Here is an 11,353-nt window from a genome sequence, read left to right as displayed (position 1 = left end):
GCGTTCGCGCTCTCCCCTGATTAGATGTGGAAAAGAAAAATTGCTGATCTTTCAAAAGTCAAAATGTCAGTTTACAAGTAGCTTCATTCAAGCTCAATGTCCTTTCAACTTTGATTTTGAATGTGCTTAAACTTTTTCAGTGTCTATTAAAGTAGGAATCAGTAACGTCGTTTAAGAAGCAAACGCGATTCACCTGATAATATTATCAATATTGTCAGTCAGTGAAGAAGAATCTGACAATATATTATTGTTCACTTCAGTTTACTGATTATCCTGATGACCTATTTTGAAATCTTGTCAAAGTCGACAGTGAATGAATGTATTATGTACAGAGTTAATGTTGATAAACTCTGTTATGGCTCAAATGTTGTTGTCGCGTAGTAAAACACGTTATATTTCTTTCCCCCACAACTCCCTTAGATTTGTTGTATATTTAACGTCGGCAACATTTGCCAACATGGGCTCCCGGTCTTTGCCTGCTGCAGCTTTGTTTCTATCGAGGCTGTGAATTAGATCTCAGTTTCTGATGGTTTCTATTGTCACCGGATGAGAGCTTACCAAGTGACCAGGACGAGCCGAGCACTGCATTATAAATGCCTGGGTTATTTTTTCCGTTGAAATAAATCCAGAAAGATGTTGTGTGTTTGCAGGGTATTTCACAGGTAAAAACGTTCATTGAACTTGCTTTGTGTTTTACCGAGTGTCGCCTAAACACATCATTAACCGTCGGACCTCTCAGTGACCGGGCCTGTGCGGAGAAGGAGGCCGTTCCCTCCGACCCTTTCCCATTATCGCTTCTCGGCCTTTTGGCTAAGATCAAGTGTAGTATCTGTTCTTATCAGTTTAATATCTGATACGTCCCCTACCCGGGGACCATATATTAAATTGATTTTTGGAGCAGGGAGATGGAATAGGGGCTTGCTCCGTCCACTCCACGCATCGACCTGGTATTGCAGTATCTCCAGGAACGGTGCACCCCCCCTTTACATGTAGAAAATAAATAATCATTAAGACAACAAGTAGTTGACTGTTGTTTGGTGGGTTGATTCGTATGAATTCTGTCTAATCCTCGTTTTACCAGCTGCAAAGTGGTGACATGCATGTGATTGTAAATGGCTCAAACTAGTAACTGATGAGTGACACAAACAGAAAAGGAAATGTGCTGCATTCAAAGTCCTTTCCACATCTGACAGAATAAGAAAAAAAAATATCTTGGCAAGTTGTCAAACTTTCCTTGTTTGATAGTGTTGCTTTGCTTCATTTCAGTTTATTTTGAAACGGCTCATTCTCCACAAGTGAAAATCCACTCTGCATCTTTTCTGCTGCTGCTGTTTCCCAGCCTGATGAAAAGAAAAGGTAAACACACTGTGTGCACTTCATTTTCTGTTAATATCTAAATCATTTTTTCTCGCTGTGAGTTACAATTTAGAGAAACGTAGATAAATGTGTTGAAGACACAGTGTTGTTCCCACTCCAGAACAATAGGTGGCAGTAGCAAGACTGGCAGTTGACCATCACTAACAGGAAGTGGTTGTAATGTGAGAAAAACGTGCTTTGTGAGTTTTTATTCTTTTCTCTGAATTTCAAATGTACATGAAACAACATTTGTTGCAGTCTGATTTAGCTTTGGCTCACTTGAACTTGCAGTTGGGCCGTTTCTCAGTTTTAGGAGGTCAAATAGATCCACTAGATGATGTGAGCTCAGCCTTTGGTGTGGAAATACCGCATTGCATGATGGGAAATATAAGCGCACTGTATCTAATAAAATGTAAAAATAATCTTTGTCAGCCGTTGGGTCAAAGTGTTTGGTGTGTATTGATTTCCTGCAGATCCACAGCCCCCTGTCGCCTGTGGTTGTGTCAATGTGTAGATTGTCTGCACCATCGGTCAGCCCGGTTTGTGTGTGAAAGGCTGCCCTGCGTGTGAGCTGTACAACTCATACTTACCTGGCAGGGGAGATACCATGATCAAGAAGGTGGTTCACCCAGGGCGAGGCTCAGCCATTGCACTCCGGTTGTGCTGACCCTGCGAATTCCCCAAATGTGGGAATCTCGACTGCATAATTTCTGGTAGTGGGGGACTGCGTTCGCGCTCTCCCCTGATTAGATGTGGAAAAGAAAAATTGCTGATCTTTCAAAAGTCAAAATGTCAGTTTACAAGTAGCTTCATTCAAGCTCAATGTCCTTTCAACTTTGATTTTGAATGTGCTTAAACTTTTTCAGTGTCTATTAAAGTAGGAATCAGTAACGTCGTTTAAGAAGCAAACGCGATTCACCTGATAATATTATCAATATTGTCAGTCAGTGAAGAAGAATCTGACAATATATTATTGTTCACTTCAGTTTACTGATTATCCTGATGACCTATTTTGAAATCTTGTCAAAGTCGACAGTGAATGAATGTATTATGTACAGAGTTAATGTTGATAAACTCTGTTATGGCTCAAATGTTGTTGTCGCGTAGTAAAACACGTTATATTTCTTTCCCCCACAACTCCTTAGATTTGTTGTATATTTAACGTCGGCAACATTTGCCAACATGGGCTCCCGGTCTTTGCCTGCTGCAGCTTTGTTTCTATCGAGGCTGTGAATTAGATCTCAGTTTCTGATGGTTTCTATTGTCACCGGATGAGAGCTTACCAAGTGACCAGGACGAGCCGAGCACTGCATTATAAATGCCTGGGTTATTTTTTCCGTTGAAATAAATCCAGAAAGATGTTGTGTGTTTGCAGGGTATTTCACAGGTAAAAACGTTCATTGAACTTGCTTTGTGTTTTACCGAGTGTCGCCTAAACACATCATTAACCGTCGGACCTCTCAGTGACCGGGCCTGTGCGGAGAAGGAGGCCGTTCCCTCCGACCCTTTCCCATTATCGCTTCTCGGCCTTTTGGCTAAGATCAAGTGTAGTATCTGTTCTTATCAGTTTAATATCTGATACGTCCCCTACCCGGGGACCATATATTAAATTGATTTTTGGAGCAGGGAGATGGAATAGGGGCTTGCTCCGTCCACTCCACGCATCGACCTGGTATTGCAGTATCTCCAGGAACGGTGCACCCCCCCTTTACATGTAGAAAATAAATAATCATTAAGACAACAAGTAGTTGACTGTTGTTTGGTGGGTTGATTCGTATGAATTCTGTCTAATCCTCGTTTTACCAGCTGCAAAGTGGTGACATGCATGTGATTGTAAATGGCTCAAACTAGTAACTGATGAGTGACACAAACAGAAAAGGAAATGTGCTGTATTCAAAGTCCTTTCCACATCTGACAGAATAAGAAAAAAAATATCTTGGCAAGTTGTCAAACTTTCCTTGTTTGATAGTGTTGCTTTGCTTCATTTCAGTTTATTTTGAAACGGCTCATTCTCCACAAGTGAAAATCCACTCTGCATCTTTTCTGCTGCTGCTGTTTCCCAGCCTGATGAAAAGAAAAGGTAAACACACTGTGTGCACTTCATTTTCTGTTAATATCTAAATCATTTTTTCTCGCTGTGAGTTACAATTTAGAGAAACGTAGATAAATGTGTTGAAGACACAGTGTTGTTCCCACTCCAGAACAATAGGTGGCAGTAGCAAGACTGGCAGTTGACCATCACTAACAGGAAGTGGTTGTAATGTGAGAAAAACGTGCTTTGTGAGTTTTTATTCTTTTCTCTGAATTTCAAATGTACATGAAACAACATTTGTTGCAGTCTGATTTAGCTTTGGCTCACTTGAACTTGCAGTTGGGCCGTTTCTCAGTTTTAGGAGGTCAAATAGATCCACTAGATGATGTGAGCTCAGCCTTTGGTGTGGAAATACCGCATTGCATGATGGGAAATATAAGCGCACTGTATCTAATAAAATGTAAAAATAATCTTTGTCAGCCGTTGGGTCAAAGTGTTTGGTGTGTATTGATTTCCTGCAGATCCACAGCCCCCTGTCGCCTGTGGTTGTGTCAATGTGTAGATTGTCTGCACCATCGGTCAGCCCGGTTTGTGTGTGAAAGGCTGCCCTGCGTGTGAGCTGTACAACTCATACTTACCTGGCAGGGGAGATACCATGATCAAGAAGGTGGTTCACCCAGGGCGAGGCTCAGCCATTGCACTCCGGTTGTGCTGACCCCTGCGAATTCCCCAAATGTGGGAATCTCGACTGCATAATTTCTGGTAGTGGGGGACTGCGTTCGCGCTCTCCCCTGATAAACTGTGAAAGAGAAAAATTAATAATTTCTAATTGACAAAATTCGTGTGTTCACATTAAACTTTGAGTGTTGCTATGTAATTGGTCACAAGATTGTGAAATAAAGTTTTAGTTGTACGTTTATTTTTTCAACACTTTGTGATATTGTTTCTCTGTTTTTATATTTTACAACTGGGCTTTTTTAATGTCTGTAAATTAAATCTCAGCTCCTGATGAGAACAAGAATCTGGGCACAGCATTATGTCTCCCCCTTTTCTTTTAGAATTGTAAATTTTGCGTTTTTGCACGTTATTTCACTCGTGTCTGATGAACTTTTAGGTCACTGTTTTAACAAGTATCCCAACTCTCAGTGACTTTGACTTTTTTTTTTAAAGAATTTCAACCTCACCCCCAACAGATCCCCAGTATTGCTTCATGGCCTTTTAGCTAAGATCAAGTCAGTATACCTGCAGCAAACTAACCATTTCTTTGTTTCCCCCTAGGTGGCATCAATACATTGGCCACTATGCAGTCAGCAGAGAGACCAGCTGGACTCTAGAACATGCTGAGATTCGAATTGAGAGAAAAGATACTGCTCTCCCTGATATAGCTTAATTTTGAAGAATGGTCGTCTCGATGCGCCAAAGCTGAAGCCAGAAGATAATCCTCTGCACCGCAGCTAATAGTTGTTCCATCACTTTCAACACCAGCATGGAAAAGTGTAACTGCTGGCTTCCAAGGTAGGTAGTTTCAACCTGAAGCTTTTTCAGACTTTGTCACATAGTCAAAACAACTTTCACACCATTAACGGTGAATATGTACCATCCCTGGGTAGGTGAAGAGACAGGAGGAGACTTCCTCAGAAGATAAATGACAGTCCTGCCTGGGGTGGGAGAGACAAAAGATACACATGGCATTTAGACTGGCGAAAGACCGTTCAGAGTCCAACTGAGAGGCAATCCTGAGGGCTACGACGACTTGGCCCACCCGCAGGCATTGTTCACCGTCGCCTATGATGGACAACCATGGCACTGCGGGACATGTAACAACCACAGGTTAGTGCTGAGAACTGACCTCAACCTGGTCCTGGAAGCTCTGCGTTTAATCATATTCAGCGGAAGACAGCAAGGATGCTAAAACGTGTGACTTGTGTTTTTCAGAAGTTCAGTTTGCTCACAGTCACCTACACTTTACTTTGCTGGTAGTGGATGAAAGGGGATTCTAGATGTAGAGTGGATGGGGTTTTACTTATCAGGAGTGGCGACATTATGTGGAAATAGTAAATGCGAACTTGTATGCGTTCTTCTGTTGTTCAGGGCAGAGTTTTGGTGATCGATTAAGATTGGAGAGGACACATTTGAGAATGTGCCGTATATGCACACACAGCACCTGTAGCCCCTAGAGAGCTACTGGGTTCTCCTGACACCTGTATCATGACAAACAGGACTCATTTCATGGCAGGTTATACAGTACATCTTTTTTTACCCGAAAAACATCCAGAGGCAAAGGACAGAGATTGAATCAACGAAAATGATCCTGATTTCACATGGAGAAGTAGCAGAGATGTAAGGAATCGTTTAGGTTTTTATCCGACATGGAACAAAAGTTTTATCAGTTCAGATATCTCCTGTATTTTATTCACACTTGCTTTCAGGAACAATAGAGGTGAACACACTCAAATATGGGACAGGACATTGGAAATTAAACAAAAGGGAAAAAAAATCTTGCCAGACAAGGGTTTTTCGTGGAGATGTATTTATTTAAAGGGTGACAGGATGATATAAAAGCTAGGGTAAAAGGTGATCCAAAAATCGGTACAGGTCCTTGTCTTCAGTACAAAGCGTTTAAGAATGTGAACATCAGTAAAACACAGTTGGAACAAACATTAGGGGAGAATATACTTTAATTGGAGACGGTGAGGATTTATTAGAGATAAGGCAGGATCCGGACAGTGATCTAGACTGAAAAGTGCCAGACATAAACAGACTCACAAAAGAATTTTATATGACATCTCGGGATCTAACAGGGCATCACTTGTTGCAAGTCCTCAACGAAATATACAGATGTGACAAAATGAATGGGAACTTGCGCAAAGGTGTGAAATCTTTTTTTCTTCAACAACATGTATTTTTGTTTTCGGCCAATTATATGTACAAATGTCAAGTTTTGGCTTAGCAGTATCTTTCCTTTTTAACAGCTTGGGATTACAAAATTCCCAAAGCAGAAACTTTGCCACGGCATTTCCAGTATATTGTCAAACGGTACAAAAGGAGTCAATACGTGAATGATATCAAAACACTGAGGATATTGTAGCTGAAATTAATTTAGAACCTCCCTGCAACAGAGATAGTAAATATTACCCCCACCGTTTGGACAAGAGCCCAGTTTTAAGATCTGGAGAGTAAACTTGTTTTAACTGGCTTGTTTTTCAAGAAACTCCCAGTCCAGAACACTTTGTAACGATCATCATCTTTTGTGGAAATGTCATTTTGCAGCCTCTGTTTGGAAAGCTGTCTTAAATCTGTTATGTTGTTATGAAGCAGAAACTAAACTGTGAAATGTGTGACAATCTGTAATCAGTGACTCACTCAGATGGACAGAAGGTGGAGTGACAACCAGCCCCTTTCAACCGACACGAACCCAGGTGCTAGTTCTGGGCTGGTGCTAGTACCGGTTCGGAGCCGGTTCAACTTGAGAACCTTCCAAGTACCGGTTTGCTTTTCCACAGGCTAGAGAGCCACCATAGAGGAACCATCATTAAGTTACTGTATGCGACTCCGCTTTCCCAGCAACGCTAGCGCCAAGCACTCATGGACCGAAATGAAGACGGCTGTAAATTTGACGTGCAGAGGTGGGCCTGGGACTCAATCGGTTCAGATCATATACTCAACAGCTCCTTGGTCTTATTGTTGTTGACCTCATGGTTCCTCGTGTGGCTGTTTACTGGAGCAGTGTGTATAAAATGTACCGTGTTGTTGCATTTTGCCTTCTCAGTACATCATTTTGAGTATTATTATTGGTATTAAATGACACGTGACATTTCATTAACAGCTTCCAGGAAGTGTTGAAGAACAAGAAAATATCAGAATTAGCTTTGTTTGAGTAAAATCGCCTATTCTAACACAACGATTTTGAAAGAAATGCTGCACAGTATCGCCACACCTTTAACAAATGTGCACAGTAAGCACCTACCCACATGCACGTTGTGTACAGATGGCACAGTGCTTTCTTAATCACGTCATCAACACAACTGACTTCTATGAAATCCATAAAAATATATTTAATCTTAGCAATATCAAATATAGTTTTGAAGCTCAACCCTTCAAATCATCAGTGCTATCATTAATACAACAAATCCTTGTCTCTGTGTCTCTCTAACTGCACTCAAATCACCTTTAAGCCTTGATGTTTTTTGCACTTAATGATACAGCAACATTAGTGAAAAGCACAATAATGAACACATTGTCGACTACCCAGCCATAAAAAAAAAATCCATCCTCTCCATCATTGAAAAATCCCAAATCTTTGAATAAGCAAACTTTTTTGTTACAGAGGTTTAATGTGTCGCCTACTTCACTCAGCAGATGTGAGCTGGAGGTTTCAGGTTTCCTCTTCACACACATTGAACCGTAATATGCTTCCAAACTACTTGCATAGGGTTCAGCAGGCATTTAAAGATTCAAACTAACTATTACACTTCGTGCCAACCTGTTGTGAAATAGACACATATGCTATACAACAGAAAGTGTCTCATTGTGAATTCTGGAAAGTGACACTTTACTATACAAACCGACGGAGTATAAGCCTGAGTGAACAAAAGTGAACACAGGGCAAAAGGCTTGTGTGTAAAGAGATGCGGTGGCTGTACGTATTTGGACACTTGCAAATTTTTTTGTTCTTCAGGCTTTGTGCTTCAGTAAATTCATCTTGAAATAAAATCATGGATGTAGTATCCGTTATTATTAAAGTGCCAAGTCTCAGCTTTAATTTGAGCAGGTTTACATCCATAGAGAAAGAACTGTGTTTGAGATGTAGCCATTTTAACACACATTGCCCAAAGTTTAGGGGTTCAAAAGTAATTGGACAGCTAAAGATAAAAGTCCAGCGAAATCATTATCTTTAATATTTCGTGGAAAATCCTTTTGCAGTCAGTGACAGGCTGAAGTCTTGGCCCCATAGACATCAGCATACTCTTTGTATCTTCCCTGGTGACGCTCTCCCTGAGCTTCACTGCAGCCTCCTTCAACTCGTGCTTGTTGTGGGGTCTCTCTGCCTTTAGTCTGGTCTTCACCTAGTGGACTGCTGCTCAGTCGGACTGAGATGAACGATGAAATGTCGTCCAATGAGTTTTGATGCATTTGACTGAATCTGAGCTCACAGAATATTCCCGTAAACCTCTGCATTCATCCCGTTGCTTCTGTCAGCAGTGAAATCATAATAAATGCCAGTGGGCCAGTTCCACTGGCAGCCATACATGCCTGAGCCGTAACAGAACCACCGCCATGTTTGACAGATGAGGTGGTGGCTTTGGGTCACGAGCTGTTCCTTTTTTTCTCTACACTTTCCTCTTGCCATCCTTTTGATGGAGGCTGATTGTTGTTTCATCAGTCCATAAAACTTCGTTCCGGACCTCTACTGGTTTCCTTTTGTGTGTTTATTGTGAATTGCAGCCTGGCCTTTCTGTTTTTGAGGTTTACCAGGGGTTTGAATCTTGTGGTTAATCCTCTGAGGTTCTGGCCATCAAATCTTCTCTTGATCATTGACAAGGAAACCTGTCTGCCTAGATCCTGGAGACCGTTCTTGACTTGCTGTGCAGTCATAAAGGGATTTTTCTTCACCGTGCAAATGATTTTCTGCTCATCCACAAGACTTGTGCTCCTCAGTCTACCAGCTCATTTGACATTGTCTAGTTTTCCTTTACACACCTGCTTTTTTAGAGTGCACCCGGTTCATTTTGGCAAACCAACTATCTTTGATAGACTTTTGCCTTTTATGAGCCTCATTATTATCTTGTTCACCTGCATACTTACCTCTTCACTCTTCGTATTGACACAGGACTCTACTTCAGTTTAAGTGGACACTCTCAACTCTCAAGTCAACTCTGAGCCAGAAAAATTCAGTAGCCACTGTGTCCAATTACTCTTGAACCCTTGCAATTTGGCCACAATGTGTTAAAAGGGCTTGATCTCCCACACACGTTCGATCTACTGAAATTAAAGCTGAGAATTGGCATTTCAATGTTTTATCCATTATTTTAATTCAGATTGAATATTCTGATGCTCAGAATCTGAAGAACAAATAATTTTCCAAATAGTGACAGTCTGACCTGTATATGGTGTAGAAATATATGCTCATACAGTGAGTGTGACTAGATACGGAGTGCCTAATACAAAATGTAGAATACCAAATCCACATCCATATATTACATTCATGACATGTTTATGGTATTTCCATCTTACCCAATCACTGGATACATCTGCTTTGATTCATTTGAATTTGAATGTTATGCATTTAGGGAGACTCTTAAACTTGGCTGTTCAAATCCATTTAAAGATAAAGCAGAGTGAACGATGTAGAACCTGACCTGTACCTTTAGGATAAACTGTCAGCATATAGCACTAATGACAATGCACTCTGGAGGTATCCATCAGATCACATTTGTCATGAGAGAGTTTAGGGCCTCATGCACAAAATTTTTAAACCGATAAGGGACTTTTATCTTAAACCTGAGAGACCACCGTACCGAAAACATTAACAGTTTGTTTCCTGTACCAACAAACCACATGTCACAGGTCAGACAGCCTTGCATGTCGCCATTGAAAGAAGGAGCTTTGACCATGTGAGACTGCTGGTCCAGAAAGGAGCAGATGTGCGGGCCAAAGCCAATGGGAAGTTCTTCCAGCGTAATGCAGGACTGGGCTTTTATTTTGGTTAGCAATTACATCCTAGAAATAACCAGAGGCTACCTCTTCTTTCCCAGTTGTTTACGACCAAATCCTATCACTAAACTCACCTTTGTTTGTTTCCTAAAAGGAGAACTTCCACTGTCACTGGCTGCCTGCACCAACCAGTCCAATATTGTGTCCTTCCTCATGGAAAACCCTTACAGAAGAGCCGACTTGGCTGACAAAGACTCGCAAGGAAACACTGTCTTGCACACCTTGGTGGTACAGAAAACACAGATATGGTTGCAAGGATGTACGACGAGATCCTCACTCTTCCTCCACACTACAGCCTTTTCTCGTTCCAGAGGTTTCCTCTCCCACTGTACTTTTTACAGGTATGAGCTGTGTGTGTGAGTGCCCGTCACAGAGGTGCTTTAGTTCCCCTCCTCCCTCAGGTCTGTGCCGGATTTCTCTTCCTACCTGCGCAAGTCACTGCCAGCCAGCCCACACCTATCAGACAGGTTCAGCCAGTGATTACAGAGCAAACACATACTAAGTGTTATGTGATCACACACATACACATACTTGAGGGAAGAGAGCTATAGAGCAAACACACATACTGTATATCCTTCTCAATTTACTCACTGGCCTCCGCCCATCAAACACTCACCTGCGTATACCCAGACACACTGTGGAAAAGATGAAACCAGGAAAGGTATTATCAGCCAAAATGCATGCTGTGACACACCTGGTAAAACGTGTCATACAGGAAGTGTGTATTCACAGATATGCACCAAGAAACACAAACACACAGTGAACACAACCACGGTGAACTGACATTACATCTTCTAAGGCAGCATAGAAAGCTTAGTATAAACTGCCTCATTCTGATTTCTATTTTTTAAAACACCTTTCTCTGTCAGCATCATGCTTGGGATCGGACAAATAAATTTGACAGGCTTATCTCAGTATAGAAATTATTTAAAATTATTTCAGACTGACAAAAGCATCTCTGTGTTTCTCATCAACCAAGAAAACGCTTATTTCCGAATTAATGTAAAAAAAATCAAATAAAATGGAAATCAGAAGACCCTGTCCCAGTTGGAATGTGGACTGTGGAAAATTAATTATTACATATGACTAGAAGAAATGACATTGATAGAGAAACAAGGGTACAACCTTTTAGAAGATATGGCAGACTTTCGTTTATTATATGAAAGACATTTCCTCTGAACCAGACTGACGGTGTTTCTGTATGAATTTTATTTCACCATGTTTTATCATGCTAATACTGTCATGAAAATG

At 41.1% G+C, this 11,353-nt stretch overlaps 1 long non-coding RNA gene and 4 other non-coding genes across 8 annotated transcripts; all 5 read left to right on the top strand.

Moving 5' to 3' along the window:
• The first annotated feature begins 790 nt into the window (after window positions 1-790).
• Window positions 791-981, top strand: LOC120787943. Its single transcript, XR_005707128.1, has one exon. It is a non-coding gene; the product is annotated as a U2 spliceosomal RNA (small nuclear RNA).
• Window positions 982-1,204: 223 nt separating this feature from the next.
• Window positions 1,205-11,063, top strand: LOC120787939. 4 transcript variants are annotated; one of them, XR_005707124.1, is made up of 6 exons: window positions 1,205-1,356; window positions 3,347-3,436; window positions 4,667-4,903; window positions 4,999-5,218; window positions 9,956-10,093; window positions 10,197-11,063. It is a non-coding gene; the product is annotated as an uncharacterized LOC120787939 (long non-coding RNA). The 4 variants fall into 4 exon arrangements; XR_005707122.1 differs by lacking the exon at window positions 9,956-10,093 and adding an exon at window positions 3,558-3,636; XR_005707121.1 differs by lacking the exon at window positions 9,956-10,093 and having other exon boundaries at window positions 1,207-1,356.
• LOC120787941 lies at window positions 1,939-2,101 on the top strand. The gene has a single exon (XR_005707126.1). It is a non-coding gene; the product is annotated as a U1 spliceosomal RNA (small nuclear RNA).
• On the top strand, window positions 2,872-3,062 carry LOC120787942. Its single transcript, XR_005707127.1, has one exon. It is a non-coding gene; the product is annotated as a U2 spliceosomal RNA (small nuclear RNA).
• Window positions 4,019-4,182, top strand: LOC120787940. Its single transcript, XR_005707125.1, has one exon. It is a non-coding gene; the product is annotated as a U1 spliceosomal RNA (small nuclear RNA).
• Window positions 11,064-11,353: the final 290 nt, after the last annotated feature.

The sequence above is a fragment of the Xiphias gladius genome, unplaced genomic scaffold (genome assembly GCF_016859285.1).
Source record: "Xiphias gladius isolate SHS-SW01 ecotype Sanya breed wild unplaced genomic scaffold, ASM1685928v1 HiC_scaffold_883, whole genome shotgun sequence".
In the NCBI taxonomy this organism is placed as follows: Eukaryota; Metazoa; Chordata; class Actinopteri; order Istiophoriformes; family Xiphiidae; genus Xiphias; species Xiphias gladius.
This window is presented reverse-complemented; position numbering and strand designations above follow the sequence as displayed.